Source organism: Triticum urartu, chromosome 4A (assembly GCF_056163025.1).
Source record: "Triticum urartu cultivar PI428250 chromosome 4A, HENAU_Tu73, whole genome shotgun sequence".
NCBI classification, from domain to species: domain Eukaryota; kingdom Viridiplantae; phylum Streptophyta; class Magnoliopsida; order Poales; family Poaceae; genus Triticum; species Triticum urartu.
The window spans coordinates 597,574,454-597,591,675 of NC_141876.1; positions in this window are offsets into that span (position 1 = coordinate 597,574,454).

The following is a 17,222-nucleotide window of genomic DNA, read 5'->3' on the forward strand; positions in this document are numbered from 1 at the left end:
GCGGACATGAATCAAATGCTCGAGAAGTAAATTAAATCGATCATTATCCACCATATCAGCAACTTTGTTCATTTCCTGATATATCAAGTAATTGTTTTCTTTGTCTGGCAGGGTTTGGAAAAAAATCACCAAAAAATCGCCAGGACTCCCGAAGAAGCTGCAATTTAGACACCCGAAAGTAAGTACTATAGTAGCATGTTCCGCGCATCTCCTATTGATTCAAGCGCTAGTTTCATCAATACCATTTGGCATTCTTGCTTATCAGTTTGATTGACCTCTATTTCTTGTAAAGTGGTTGTGGCAGGAACAAGGGAATGATTTCTGTGGATACTACGTTTGTGAGTCCATCCGCCACACGACCTGTGAGCGGGGCTACTCTGACGAACAATATGAAGTACGTAAATAACAACATTCACAATTTTGTTTTATCACCATCATTTGTGTTGACTTTCATTCATTCATATATATATGTATTGACCCCCTTCTTCAAATTAGATGTTTCGGAAGCGGGATGAACTCCTAGCACCAGCTCGCATGCGAGCAATTCATGTCACATCCCTGCTTTTAGTCATGCATTAGGATTGGATGAACATGTGCATCATGTTTAAATTTATTTTAAACTTGAAATGGGGGCTAATCAACCCCCACACCCCCCTGAAAATGCTAATTTCCAACAATTGGATTTTCAATGAACCCAAAATGCCCTTCATAAAAGCCCACCATTTTTGGTTCTGGTTTAAACCTCTGCCAAAAATGGTATTGCAAATTATGGAGCCATTATGGATTTTTGAACAAGCCATAAGTATTTGAATTTGGGCATTTTAAATACTATAAATATTTTAAAGTGCTCAAATACTCTTGGAAGTATTTTTTGGCACTTGAGAATATTTTCAAATGTGCCTCTGAATATTTCTAGGATTTTTAGAAATGGAATGGTATTTTAATCATTTCAATACACAGAGCAGAGCAAATAAAAAAAGAGAAAACAAGGGAACAGAGGACTTACCTATCGCCCTGGCCTGGCCCAGCTCGGTCCAGCCCACTGCCTACCGCCGTCATCCCCCTCCTCTCGCCAGGAGGACGAGAGGCGCGTGCCCGGCGCCCGCAGCCACACGCCGGCCACCTCCTGCTTCTGCCGACGCCCAGGACGTCGTCTTCGAGTGCCACCCACTCTCCCTCGTCCCCCTCTCATTTTCCCCACTCTCCCCATGCCCCTCTCCCTCCTCTGGCTCTCTCCTCATTCCCTCCCGAGAGGAACTCGTCGCCACCGTCGCCGTTCACCGCGGCCATCGACCCCCTCTCGTCTCTTGGACGTGTCCCAAGCACCACCGACGTCTTCCTCTTCCTCATGGGCGAGCCACGACGCCTCGGACGCACTACAACGCCGCTACCGCCATCTTCTTGAACCTCGGTCGCCGGAGATCCCCCTCGCCGCTCCGCTTGCTCCAGTGCTTCCCCGAGCACGCCGAGGCCACTCCTGCACTCCCTGTGAGCTTCTCTTCCTTCTCCCCCTAGCCACATCACCCTAGCTGCCCCTAACCCCATTGGCCATCACGGCCGGGAGCTTGGCTCCGCCGGCCATGCCGCCGCCATGGCCACCGTCACCTATAGCCGCAGCTGAGCATGTCACCATGCTTAGTGCACCCCCAAGAGGCCGTAGCACCCCTCTACGCCCCCTGCCGTGCCTCCTAACGCCGTTTCCGTGCACGCCCGATCTCCGGCCGCCGCCTGGCTCGACGCCGGCGTCGTTTCCGACCTCCCCGAGCTCCACCTCCACCACCAAACGCCGCGGCTTTCCCCCAGCTACGTGTAGGACCAAACCGCAGTCGATTTGGTCGACTGTGGGCAAAACCCAAGCCCCTCCACCATGTCTATCGTCGTCGGCGTCAAGCCGCCGGTGAGTTGACCATGTTTTGACCCGTGGACTGACATGTGGGCCCAAGTTGACCTCCCCCCCTGAGCCTATAACAGGTGGGGCCGACCTGTTAATTAGTTTAGGATTAGTGCTAACTAAGTTTACTTAGATTAGGTCACTGACATGTGGGCCTAGGCCCCACTGTCAGTCAGTTAGTGTTAACTTAATCTTGTTAGTTAGCTGAGACACTGACAGACAGGGCCCACCAGTCAGGTTTGACTGGCCCTGGCGCCTTTGACTCGCTGACGTCACAGTGACGCAGTGCTGACGCAATTATTCATTTTCTGGATTTATTTTTATATAGGAAATTCCAGAAAATAGCCAAAACTTCTAAAAATCATAGAAAATCAACCATAGCTCCAAATCAAACAAATTATATATGAAAAATGATCATAAAAATTCAATCTATCCATCTGTAATGGTTTCATGCATGACAAACCACTTTAACCTTGCTGTTTAGGTGAAACAAGCTAATACACCTTTTATGCATAAGAACTTTAACCTTCATTTGAATCTTTGATTCAAGTGGACCCATTTCAACTTGTTTCACATTGCATTAGGAAGGACAAATCATTTTGCCATGTCATAGAATGCATCATATTGTTGCATATTGTCATGTGTTGATTATGTTCTGTGTGTCCTTCATGGTAGGTTCTGCCTCCGAGGATATCTCCGAGTATCCAACTGAAGTGTAGTACCCTACTACCACTCCATCAGGCAAGCAGCCCCATTGATCATATCGATACAATCCCATGTTCTCGCCTCTGCTCTCATTTACTGCATTAAGACAACATCGTTTCAAACTGTTGTGTGCTACGGTAGTTGAACCCTTATCCTCTGCATGACCTGTCATTGCCACAGTAACTAGATGAAACCCACTAGCATGTGTACGAGTTGATTGAGCCATGTTTGTGTTTCCTACCTTGCTATGCCTGCTATGCTTAGAGTTGTGTCAGGTCTGGTTCATCTGGGTGATGGGCTAGAGTGAAATGATTATGTCGGTAATGTGAGGGATGTGTTGAACATGTTTTGGTAAAGGTATCGATGAGAGGCCATGTAGGAGTACATGGTGGGTTGTTTCATTGAGGCCGTCCCTAAGAACTGAGATCTGTATGTGTGATTTAAGATTCAGTTACTACCATACATTGGGCCCGAAACCAATGGACCCTCTCGGCTTCTTAATCACTCTAGTACTCTGTCCAGGAGTTGCAATTAGTTTCTGGTGTTTGTAGGTTATGTGTTGGCGGCCGTGCGTAGCGCTGACCCTAGGGGTGGGCTATGTTGCGGTAGATACACCGTGGCACGGTGTACCGAGTCACCCGTTTGGCGTCTTGGGAACCCTGTTCACATCGTTCGGGGCCGTATGTGGAAACCTCGGCCGGACTCCCTGTGGATGGAACCTGGATAGGCGATAAACCCGGACTAGAGACTTGAGTGTTTAGGTAGGCCGTGGCCGACACCCTCGTTGGGCTTCCGGTTGAAGGTTGCCGAGTACATGTCGTGTAAACGGCGGTAAGTGGTGAGAACATGTATGAAGAAGTACACCCCTGCAGGGTTAACATCATCTATTCGAATAGCCGCGTCCACGGTAAAGGACTACTTGGTTGCCTATACAGTTCATAGACAAGTAAATGGATACTACTAAAAGACTCAAGATAAGTGTGAGTACCAAGGATGGCTCTCACGTAGGATGACGAGGGAGGATCCCCGGTGGAGTATTGTGTTGGTGATTAGTGGACTCGTGTGCGAAAACTATTTTACTAGTGGTGTCCCATAGGATAGCTTAGCCAAGAGTCAAAGCTGGCTTGCTGCAATAACTCCACCACCTTCTTGAGAATGAGCATGTATAGTAGGTTCTGATGTAAGACTTGCTGAGTACCTCTGTACTCATGTTTGTTTAATTACTGTTTTCAGATGACAACACCGCCCCCTCCAATGGGTTTTATGTAGATCTCGACGTCGATGAGTGACTTGCCACCCAGGTGGTGATCCTAGCCATGGAGGGCCCTATGTAGATAGACAGGCTTCGAGAAGCCTTCTTTCTTTCTAGTGTCTGTACTCAGACTATTTGCTTCCGCATGTGCTTGTATGCTTGTATGACTTGAGTGTCGGGTCATGTGACCCCTACCTGTATGAACATGTTATGTATGGCTCTCTGGAGCCTTTAAATAAACTGCTTGAGTTGTAGAGTTTTGTTGTGATGCCATGTTGTATTTACACATATCGAGCATATTGTGTGTATGATTGAAATGCTTGGTATGTGTGGGATCCGACAATCTAGTTGTTTATCCTTGGCAGCCTTTCTTATGGGGAAATGTAGTCTAGTGTTCCTCAAGCCATAGTAGTCCGCTACAGCCCGGTTCACCGGAGTCCTGCTAGCCCAGCACTACTACTCAGGACAATTGACTGGCCGGCATGTGTTTCACTTCGTTCCTATGTCTGTCCCTTCGGGGAAATGTCACGCGGTGACATCCGGAGTCCTGCCTAGCCTGCTACAGCCCGGAGTCCTATTAGCCCAGTGCTACAGCCCGGATTCACTCCCTGATGACCGACATGCTCGATGTGATTCATGTATGCCTATCCCCATGGGTTAGTGTCGCTTTGGGTTCACGACTAGCCATGTCGGCCCGGGTTCTCTGTCATATGGATGCTAGCGACACTATCATATACGTGAGCCAAGAGGCGCAAACGGTCCTGGGCCATGGTAAGGCGACACCCGTGGGGATACCATGCGTGAGGCCGCAATGTCATATGAGGTGTTACCGGCTAGATCTAAGTGACTTGGAATCGGGGTCCTGGCAGCGTTGGCATCAGAGCCGAACTGCCTGTAGGTTCGTTGAGCCAAACTGGTCGATGTCGAGTCTAGAAATGCTTTAGTTATATGTACGGGAATTGACTGTGGGAGGGAACGTAAGGCTCTTTTACTCCTTTACCTTATGCCCTGTGATCTGAGTCATTCTCTTCTCATTCAATGTGGGTTAAGGACTAGGCTCTCTTCTTCTATCAGGTTCACGTGTTACTAATCCATAGTATCTTATAGGATTGTTGTTACAAGCCTCAGTACAGTTTCTATTACTTTTAGTATGTTGCCAGTTGAATCAGAACCTTGATATGATGTTCTTGAGTGGTATTGCAAACTCTTGTGGATGTCTCAAATCTTTTTCTGAGCATTTACAGCTGTTATGCTGTCCAATTTTCCCTAGAAATTCTAATGTCTTTGCATTGTGGTTGTGCTTTCAGATGGCCACTCATGCTCAAAACCAAGTGGTTCGCTTGACCCGGTGCCTCGATGTGCCCGGTCATACTGCTATGTTAGTCCGGGTAATGATCGAGACGGGTTACCGTTGGTATCCCCAATACACTGTCGGAGAGCAATTCTGAGACTTTAATCAAAGCCAATATTTCTGCACCGTCAGGATATTTCCTTCTTATACTGGATCTACCGAGCCCCTCCACTGTTCCTATGGACTTGGGGTTACTGTTGAGATGGATGTGCAGGATGCTGCCTATTCCATGATGACCATCATGCGAGTCCGGACTGGCCTGCTTCGGAACACCGACTTCCGTTATATGCCAGCTTCACTCCCGGGAGCGCAAGGGTATCTCCAGGCTATCTATGTTGACTCCACACGTGAGGACTCACTAACTCGCACCACTACCGAGATGCTCGAGGATAAGGACCGAGAGAATCGGGCCTTGAGACTGGAGCTTTTCAACACCCGTGCTGATCATTGGGCCACTTTGACTCAGTTTGCACCTGCTGTGCAAGCTGGATGTATGGATACGAGGGATCTGTATCCTGTGAGATCTGCTCTGCCAGACATGGTGGATTGGCGTGATGTGGGAGGCATCACCCCACTCCGTGGTCCCCGCAGGCCACCATTTGTTGGTCCAAGACCTCATCCTAGCCCCTTTGGTCCACAAGCTCCTCAGGACCGTCTGTTCCCGGATGATCACGTTGAACTTCCAGGCTATGGAGGTGACTTCTATGAGGACTACTACGGAGCTGTCTGAGTTAGTAGTAGTATCTCTAGTATTGTAATAGTTGTATCTCCACTGTCCTGCGTGACTTGTGGAATATGACTTAGTGTGTAATCAATTCCGGAGGTGTAGACAAATAATGTATAGGAGCTTGGAATGCCTCTGATGAAATGTAACGTCTTTCATCATAGTTGTACTGTAGCCTGGGCTTGTACTAAGCTATGTATGGTGTGTATGACCGTTGGTATAAATATGGCAGTTCTATATTACCATGCCGTGCAATGAACATCTTAGCATTCCATGTTATCCATTACATTCTGCACTTCCTTGCTAAGTTTGTGCCATCCTTATCTAAACCGTTGTCTTGTTTTCTCCTAGGATGGTCAACACCCGCAGCAACCCTACTGCCCCAGAGCAGGGGGAAGCCAGTGCAGTTAGGGGTGAAAATCTGCCTCACCCACCTTCTCTGGCCGAAGTGATGCTGGAGGCGGAAAGAAACAAGCGTGAGACTAACCGCTTGCTGGAGCGGATTGAGCAGAACACTACACGCCATCAGCGAAATGACTTGGTGTCAATCAATGACTTCATCAAGTTGTAGCCACCAAAGTTTAACCATTCCGTCGAGCCCCTCGACGCGGATGACTGGCTTCCCAGCATCACCCACAAGCTACATTCTGCCAACGTAGCCGAAGCTGATAAGGTTACTTATGCTGCCTATCATCTCGAAGGCCCTGCTAGTCTTTGGTGGGAAAATTTTGAAGCTATGTGCCCGGTCGGCCAAATCACTACTTGGGCTGAATTCAGTGAGGCTTTCCGTGAGCATCACATTCCGGAAGGTCTCATAGATCGCAAGAGGGAAGAGTTCTGCAATTTCACCCAAGGAAGACTGACTGTGGATGCATATAGTCGTGAATTTGGGAATCTGGCATGATATGCTCCTGAAGAGGTATCCACCGACGCTAAGAAGCAGGCAAGGTTCCGCAAGGGACATAGCCCTGAGCTTCACCGCGATCTTCGTCTGCACGAGTGCACCTCCTTTCAGAAGTTGGTCAATAAAGCCATCAGTGCTGAGACAGGCCAGTCTGACTATGACGCTTCACGCAAGCACTCTCGTGATTTTGGCTCTTCATCCGGCTCTGGATCTCAGAAACGCCGGGTGTGGATTCCAAGCACGGCACTGCCACCCAGGTTCACTCCAAGGCCATCCTTTGAGGCGCCTCGTCCCAACCAGCAGTTTGCACCGTCCAAGCCCTATGGTGGCCCCGTTGCTAATGCTGCTCCACGCCCCAATGTTGTGACATGTTTCAAGTGTGGAGAGTCGGGTCACTATAGTCGAGACTGTCCCCAGAACAACAACCCCAATCAGTCTGGAAAGTCCGTTGGCCGTGGTAAGCCAGCGGGAAAGACATTCTACGCCAAGCCGGTCACCACTGCACGTGGCCATGTCAACTATGTCTCAGTCGAGGAGGCTCATGAGGATCCTAACATCGTCCTTGGTACGCTCCTTGTTAATTGCCATCCGGCATCTGTTCTTTTTGATACTGGAGCATCTCATTCATTCATATCCGAGAACTATGCTCGATTGCATAACACGACATTCTGTGACATGCCCACTTCCATGGTAATTCAAACTTCGGGTTCCAAATGGCAAACTTCTAGAGTAAGCCATGGGAACGAAATTCTTGTTGATAGACTTGTCTTCCTTGCATCCTTACTAGCTCTCAAGTCCTCGGACATTAACATCATCTTGGGTATGGACTGGATGTCAGCTCATTACGCTAAGATTGATTGTGCCACTAGAACCGTTCAACTTACTCACCCATCGAGCAAGGCAGTCAATGTCTTAACTCGAGTGGCCAAGCACCAGCTTTACTCCCTAAATGCCAACCCCCTTCCAGACCTTGAAGATATTCCGGTAGTCCGGGACTTTTCGGATGTCTTTCCAAAAGAACTGCCAGGTGTTCTACCTGACAGGGATGTCCAGTTTGTGATAGACCTTGTTCCAGGAACCGTTCCAATTTCTAGAAGACCCTATAAGATGGCACCCTTAGAACTAGCCGATCTTAAGAACCAACTCGATGAGTCCTTGAAAAAGGGTTTCATCCGTCCTAGTTCCTCTCCTTGGGCTTGCCCCGTCCTCTTCGTTAAGAAGAAGGATGGAACGGATCGGATGGTTGTAGATTACCGACCTGTCAACTTGGTCACTATCAAGAACAAGTATCCGCTTCCCAGGATCAACGATCTGTATGACCAGCTCGCTGGATCCTCAGTCTTTTCCAAGATGGATTTGAGGTTGGGCTACCATAAAATCAAAATCAGAAACGGGGACATTCCAAAAACGGCCTTTGTTACTCGTTATGGCCAATACGAGTACACCGTTATGTCCTTCGGTTTAACCAATGCCCCAGCCACCTTCTCTCGGTTAATGAACTCGGTCTTCATGGAGTATTTGGATAAATTCGTCGTAGTATACCTCGATGACATACTCATTTACTCCAAGAATGAAGAGGAACATGCCGAACATCTAAGGCTGGTATTGACGAAACTTCGAGAGCATCGCCTTTATGCCAAATTCTCCAAGTGTGAATTTTGGTTGCCAGAAGTGACCTATCTAGGCCATGTAATCTCTGGTAAGGGTATTGCTGTCAATCCCAAGCGAGTTCAAGCCGTCCTTGATTGGACTCCACCCGAGATGGTCAAGCAAGTTCGGAGCTTCCTTGGCTTAGCGAGCTACTGCCGCCGCTTTGTCGAGAATATCTCCAAGGTTGCTAAACCTCTAACTGAACTCCTCAAGAAAGATAAAAAGTTCGAGTGGACCCCACAGTGCGAGTTCAGCTTTCAGGAACTGAAAAGACGCCTGACATCTGCTCCCGTACTGGTACCACCAGATTTCTCCAAGGACTTTATTATCTATTGCGACGCCTCGCGACAAGGACTAGGTTGCATACTCATGCAAGATCGTCAGGTAATTGCCTATGCTTCACGGCAATTACACCCACATGAGGAAAATTATCCCACACATGATCTAGAGCTTGCAGCTGTAGTCCATGCACTTAAAACTTGGCAACATTACCTCCTCGGTAATCGTTGCAAGATCTTCACCGATCACCAAAGTTTGAAATATATCTTCACCCAACCGGATTTGAATCTCAGGCAAAGACGTTGGGTCGAGTTGATCTCGGATTACGACTTAGGAATAACTTACACCCCGGGCAAAGCCAATGTCATGGCTGATGCACTAAGTCGTAAATCCTATTGTAACAACCTGATGTTACAACAAAGTCAACCACTTCTCCATGAGGAATTTTGTAAGCTTAATATTCACATTGTTCCTCGAGGATTCCTATCCACCCTGGTGGCGAAACCTACCCTTACGGATCAGATCATCAAGGAATACAAGGTAGATCCTGGAATCTCCCGTATTAAGAGAAACATTAAGAAAGGAGTCGCGAATTGTTTCTCCGTTGATGATCAAGGTGTCGTATACTTTGGAAACCGCTTAGTGGTTCCCAAGGCACGAAACCTGAGGCGGCTGATCCTTAAGGAAGCTCATGAATCCCCTCTCACCATTCATCCTAGTAGTACTAAGATGTATCAAGACCTACGCTAGAGGTTTTGGTGGACTAGGATGAAGAGAGAAATTGCTCAATACATTGCTAGCTGCGACGTCTGTCGTCGTGTTAAAGCAGAGCATCAACGGCCTGTTGGCACCCTTCAACCTTTGGCTATTCTGTCACATGCCTAGTTATGGTATGCTCAAGGCTAGCTAGTCATGTGTGCATCATGTTTAAATTTCATTTAACTTTGAAATGGGGATTGTGAAACCCTCAGAAATCATTTTTGAAAATGACCCAGATAAAAATTGCTCCAAAAAGGTCCAAGAAAATGTTCATGTCTCTCTCTGAAAATATTGGTGAGAGGTAAAATTCAAACCAATATTTTCAGGAGCTCATAAATATTTATTTTGGCCATTTGGAATTAATGCATAATTATTTGCATTGGATTTATATTTGTTATATATTCAAATATACTCCAATAATTCTGATTTTTACTGTGGGGCTTTGGAATAATCCAATTAGTTCCTACAATAATTTTCAGAAGAATATAAAAGTGATTTAGTATTTTATTAAATCAGAACAAATGTCAGAAAAATAGAAAAGAAACAGAAAAGGGGGAGAGGAACTTACCTGGGCCACTTACCTGTGTAGCCGGGCACTGTGCAGCCCAGCGGCCCAACAGGCCGGCCCAGACGACTGGCACTGCCAGTCGTCGTCTCCACCGCGCCAGGAGGACGCCGAGCACGCGCTCGCCGGACGCGGCCACGCGCCCGGCCAGCTCCTGCCTCCCTGCTTGCTCCGCGACCCCCTGCAACGACGCCACGCATCCCCCTGGCCTCTTCTCACTCTCTCCCGAGCTCTCTCCTCTCCTCTGCTTGCCTTCTCTCCCGCGCCCGAACGCCACCGCAGCACGTCGCTGTGAGCCACCATGACCATCGCCACCGCCCCGTCCCTTGCTGCTGTCCAAGAGCACCGCCGCCCTCGACTATGCCTCCTCGTTGAGCTGGACGACGCCAGGAGCACTGCATCGTCGCCACCACCGTCATATCCTTCGTCGGAGCCGCGGATCGCCACCGCTAAATTCGTCGTCGACTGGTCCTCCCCAAGCTCACCGACGACGCCTTCGAGTTCGCTGTGAGCTCCCCTTCCTCCTCCCCCTAGCCCCGTAGCTCGAGCGCCCCCCTAGCCCTGCCGGCCACCTTGGCCGAGAGCTCGGCTCCGCCATTCATGGCGCCACCGTGGCCAGGGGCCGAGCCAGGCGCAACCGAGCACGTCGTCATGCTCCTGGTGATGCCAGGAACCCGTAGAGCCTCTCCGCTCGCCTCCCCGTGCACCGTAGCCCCTTCTCCCCTCCCCGCCGAACTCCGGCCGCCGCCCAAGTGGTCGCCGCTATCGATTTAGGCCGTCTCCGGTGAAACGGAGGGCACCAGTGGATGCGCGCGAGCACCAGCCCCTCGGAGATGGTCTTCACGGCCCATTTGGTCACCGGAGACGCGTTTCCGACGCCCTCCGCCGTCTCGGGCCTCGCCGGCGTCGAGTCGCCGGCGGGTTTGACCTTTGACCGGCGTGGGTTGACCGCCACAGCCCAATTGACCTCCCCCTCTCTCTCACTGACTTGCGGGCCCCGCCCGACTAATTACTATAGTTAGCGTTAATTAACTAACTAGGTTAGATACCACAGTCACTGACTAGTGGGCCCTGCCCAGTTAGTTAGGACTAACTAACTTAGTTAGTTGACTAGGTCACTGACCAGTGGGACCCACTGGTCAGATTTGACCTGGTCAGCTCCGTTGACTGCTGACGCAGTGCTGACCTCAGGCTGACGCAATAAATGATTTCTGGAATTATAATAAATCAGGAAATTCCAGAATATATTCAAAACTTCAAAAATTCATAGAAATTCAACCGTAGCTCAAATTGAAATAATTTATATATGAAAAATTATCAAAAAAATTCAATCTATCCATCTGTACCATTTTAATGCATGAAAAACCAACCTATACTTGCTGTATATATGAAAACACACAAATGGTTTATATAAAGAGCTTATTTTGGAGATGCATTTGAATCTTTGGTTCAAATGGACTTCATGCATATGAATGCTAGTTGCATTAGCTCAAATAACATCACATCTTCATGCCATCTTCATGCATCACATTGTTGCATATGATTGTGTATTGATTGCCGACACTGTTCCTTCTCGATAGGTCCTGCTCCGGAGACCGTTCCAGAGTACCTGTCTGAGGAGCAGTGCTTTCCTTGTTGATCTACCAGGCAAGCAAAAAACCCCTTGTCCATTCCGATACAATCCTACTCTCTCGCTCCTGCTCTCTTTATTGCATTAGGACAACAACGATTCAACTGCTATTTTCTGCTACGGTAGTTGAACCCATTCCTCTGCATGACCTGTCATTGCCACAATAAATAGTTGAAACCCACTAGCATGTGTAGGATTTGATTGAGCCATGTTATGCTTCCACCATGCCATGCCTGCTATTGCTTAGAGTTGTGTCAGGTCTGATTCATTGGGAATGGATTGGAGTGTTATGCTATGTTCTGATGCCGAGAGTTAAGCGTGTGAACACGTTTTGGTAAAGGTAGCGGTGAGAGGCCATGTAGGAGTACATGGTGGGTTGTCTCATTGGGACCGTCCTTAAGAACTGAGTTTTGTGTAATTTGTCCAATGACTAGCTACTACCACACATTGGGCTCCGGGCGCTCCAAGCTCTCTCGACTTATTAACCGCCTTGAGCTCTGTCCAGGAGTTGCAAATAGTTTCTGGTGTTTGTAGGTAGTGCTATTTTTCTACCGAGTGGCACCCGGCAGGGTGGACTTGGGACAGACTAGGCACACGTGGCCCGGTGTACCGAGTGGCACCCAGATCGTGGGCTTGGGAACCCTGTACACATCGTTTGGGGCCGTGAGCGAAACCTCGGCCGGATCTCCTTGCGGATGGAACCCGAATAGGCGATAAACCTGGACTAGAGTCTTGCGTGGTTAGTCAGGTCGTGGCCGACACCCTCGCCAGGCTTCCGCTTGAAGGTTGCCGAGATACATGACGTGTGCATGGTGATAAGTGGTGAGAGCGTGTGTGATGAAGTACACCCCTGCAGGGTTATCATGATCTATTCGAATAGCCGTGTCCTCGGTTATGGACTTCTTGGATGCTTACGTGGTACATAGACAACTTAAAGTGGATACTCTAAAATGCTCAAGACAAGTGTGAGTGCTATGGATGGCCTTCTCGTAGGGAGACGAGGATGAATCCATAGTAGTGTATTGATGTGGTGATTAGTGGACTCGTGTGCGCTGCCTCATCTCAAAGAAGTTTCTCGTTGTCATAGAACAGGATAGCCACTGAGTCAAAGCTGGCTTGCTGCAACTAAACCCCACATTACCTTCTTGATACAAATGCATATATGATAGGATCTGATGTAAGTCTTGATGAGTACCTTTGTACTCACGTTTGCTTTATTTATGTTTTGCAGATGAGACATCTGTCTTACTAGTAGTTCCGCTTGGACTTCGACGAGTAGCTTGTTACCTCAGCTACGATCTTGTACCCTTGGAAGGGTCTTGTAGATAGCCAGGCTCCTCGGCCTTTTTCTTTTGTAGTTGTCTGTACTCAGACATGTAATGCTTCCGCTTGTAGCTTGTATGCTCTGAATGATGGGTCATGTGACCCCTGTTTGTATTGATGCTATGTGGCTCTTCTGAGCCTCTATCTATATGAGTTCGCTTTATGTTGTGATGCCATGTTGAACAGCACATACTTGCATGTTATGCATACGTGTAACGTGTATTGCTATGTGTGGGATCCGACAATCTGGTTGTTTATCCTTGGCAGCCTCTCCTATGGGGAAATGTAGTCTAGTGCTTACTTGAGCCATAGTAGTCCGCTACAGCCCGGTTCACCGGAGTCCTGTTAGCCCAGCACTACTGCTCAGGACACTTGACTGGCCGGCATGTGTTTCACTTCGTTCCTGTGTCTGTCCCTTCAGGGAAATGTCACGCGGTGACATCCGGAGTCCTGTTAGCGCGGTGCTACAGCCCGGATTCATACATTGATGACCGACATGCTCGATGTGATTCATGTATGCATGTCCTCATGAGTTAGTGCCGCTTTGGATTCACGACTAGCCATGTCGGCCTGGGTTCTTTCTTATATGGATGCTAGCGACACTATCATATACGTGAGCCAAAAGGCGCAAATGGTCCCGGGCCAGGTAAGGTGGCACCCGTGGGAATACCGTGCGTGAGGCCGCAAAGTGATATGATGTGTTACATGCTAGATCGGTGTGACTTAGGATCGGGGTCCCGACAGCTTTGGTATCAGAGCCCGACTACCTGTAGGATTGCCAAGGCAACCTGGTCGAAGTTGAGTCTAGAAATTCTTTAGCTATATAGGGGAATTGATTGAGGAAGGGAACGTAAGGCTCTTTTTACTCCTTATGCCTCATGCCTTCTGATCTGAGTCATCCTATCTTTCCAACGGGGTTAAGGAATTAGGCTTTCTCTTCCGTCTATCAGGATCACGTGTTACTACTCCGTAGTCCCTAAGGTTTGGTTGATCTGAGTCATATCCCAGTTCGAGTATCTCCGGTATAGCCTATTTAGTAATATTTCAGAACCTTGAGTGATGACGTTGAGTATGGTGCTACCCCTTCATTTGCAGGACGTTTCATTTTGAGCATTTTACTGCCGTTATGCTGCCGGATTTGTCCTAGGAGTTCGAGAGATAGTATTTTTCTTGTACTATAATCTACATCCTTATGATGATGTTGAATCCATCCTTGTTCCTTGGTTGGTGCTTCAGGATGTCGTCAGTTAACCGAAGTTCTGTTGCTCATATCCGGAACCATGGAGATGGTAGGGATGAGGAGGATCCTCCCGACCAGTCTTCGTTGGCAGAGTTCATGTTAGAGATGGAGAGGAACAAGCATGAGTCTAACCGCTTGTTAGCACGTATTGAGGAGAACACCTCCCGCCAGCACAAAGGGTCTGTAACCATTCATGATTTCATTCGCTTGCACCCACCTACCTTTCATCATTCTATTGAGACACTCGATGCATATGACTGGCTCCGTAGTATCACACACAAGCTGCGTTCTGCGAACGTAGCTGAAATTGACAAGGTCACCTATGCTACTTATCACCTGGAAGGTCCCGCTAGTCTTTGGTGGCAGAACTATGAGGATATGCTTCCAGCTGGCCAGATACCTACCTGGAGAGATTTCACTGAAGTTTTTCGCAAGCATCACATTCCTCAGGCTCTCATTGATTGCAAGAGAGAAGAGTTTTGTAGTTTCACCCAGGGTAAGATGGCTGTTGATGCTTACATTAGAGAATTTGAGAACCTTGCCCGCTATGCTACAGAAGAAGTGTCCACAGATGCCAAGAAGCAGGCTAGATTCCGGAAGGGTCTCAACCCCAAGTTGCGTCGTGATCTCCACTTGCATCATTGCAATACATTCCACGCTCTTGTGAACAAGGCCATTAATGCAAAGACAGCTCAACTCACCTACGAGGAATCTCGTAAACACACCCGTGATTTGGGTTCTTCCTCCGGTTCTAGTTCTCAGAAGCGCCAGATTTGGGTTCCGAACTCCGCTCTTCCACCCGGTTATATACCAAGGCCTTCTTGTGTGGCACCTCACGCAGTTCAACCGTATGCTACACCCAGGCCTATTGGTAGACTGCTTGTCAATGCGGGTCCACGTCCTACTTCAGGGACTTGTTTCACATGCGGAGAGCCAGAACACTATGCACGTGACTGCTCTCAAACCAGCTATGCTCCGCCCCAACCCGAGAAGTCTGTCGGCCGTGGTAAGCCATCATGCAAGATGATTAGTGTCAAGTCAGCTCCCACTGAACGTGGATGTGTGCATCATGTCTCAGTTAAAGACACTCATGATGATCCGGATGTCGTTCTTGGTACCCTCCTTGTCAATTGCCATCCAGCTTCGGTTCTGTTCGATACCGGAGCATCTCACTCCTTCATCTCTGAAGGCTATGCTCGTTTGCACGACATGTCATTTTGTGATATGCCAATTACACTTGAAATCCAAACTCCAGGGTCTAGATGGCAAACTACCAGAATAAGCCATGGTAATGAAATCCTTGTTGACAGACTTGTATTCCTTGCATCACTTATAGCCCTCAAGTCTACAGATATTAACATCATCTTGGGTATGGACTGGATGAAAGCTCATCATGCCAAGATTGATTGTTACACAAGGTCTATTCAGCTTACACACCCATCTGGCAAGATAGTCACCGTCTCCACTAGAGTTGCAAAGCGTCAACTCTATTCTCTTAATGCCAACCCTCTTCCAGACCTTGAAGATATCCCGGTAGTCTGTGACTTTCCGGATGTCTTTCCAGAGGAACTGCCAGGTATTCCACCTGAAAGAGATGTAGAATTTGTCATAGATCTTATCCCAGGAACCGCTCCAATCTCTAGGAGACCTTACAAGATGGCACCCTTAGAGCTAGCCGAGCTTAAGAAACAACTTGATGAGTCCTTGCAAAAGGGTTTCATCCGTCCTAGTTCTTCTCCCTGGGCTTGCCCCGTTCTCTTCGTCAAGAAGAAGGATGGTACGGACCGGATGGTTGTAGATTATCGTCCCGTTAATTTGGTCACGATAAAGAACAAGTATCCGCTCCCCAGGATCAACGACCTATATGATCAGCTCGCTGGATCCTCAGTCTTTTCCAAGATGGATTCGAGGTTAGGCTACCACCAAATCAAGATCAGAAATGGGGACATTCCTAAGACGGCTTTTGTTACTCGTTATGGCCAGTATGAGTACACCGTCATGTCCTTCGGTCTAACCAACGCTCCAGCTACATTCTCCCGCTTGATGAACTCGATCTTCATGGAGTACTTAGATAAGTTCGTCGTGGTTTACCTCGATGATATCCTTATTTACTCGAAGAACGAGGAAGAGCATGCCGAACATCTTAGACTTGTGTTAGAAAAACTCAGGGAACACCGCCTTTATGCCAAGTTTTCCAAGTGCGAATTTTGGTTGCCAGAAGTGACCTATCTCGGTCACGTAATCTCTGGTAAGGGCATTGCTGTCAATCCCGAAAGAGTTCAGGCCGTTCTTGATTGGACTCCGCCTGAAACAGTTAAGCAAGTTAGGAGTTTCCTTGGTCTAGCCAGTTATTGTAGCCGCTTCGTTGAGAACTTCTCCAAAGTGGCCAAACCTCTCACGGAACTTCTCAAGAAAGATCAAAAGTTTGAGTGGTCCCCACAGTGTGAGCACAGTTTTCAGGAACTGAAAAGACGCTTGACTTCTGCTCCCATACTTGTGCCACCGGATTTCACTAAGGACTTTGTTATCTATTGTGATACCTCACGACAGGGACTAGGTTGCATTCTTATGCAAGATCGCCATGTGATTGCCTATGCATCTCGACAGTTGCATCCACATGAGGAGAATTATCCTACACATGATCTAGAGCTTGCAGCCGTAGTCTATGCACTTAAGACCTGGCGACATTACCTTCTTGGTAAACGTTGCGATATTTACACCGATCACCAGAGTCTCAAGTATATCTTCACCCAACCAGATTTGAACCTTAGGCAAAGACGTTGGTTGGAGTTGATCTCAGATTACGACTTAGGGATTACCTACACCCCAGGCAAGGGGAATGTCATGGCTGATGCGCTAAGTCGTAAGTCCTATTGCAACAATCTCATGTTGCAGCAGGGCCAACCACTTCTCCATGAGGAATTATGTAAGCTTAACCTCCACCTTGCT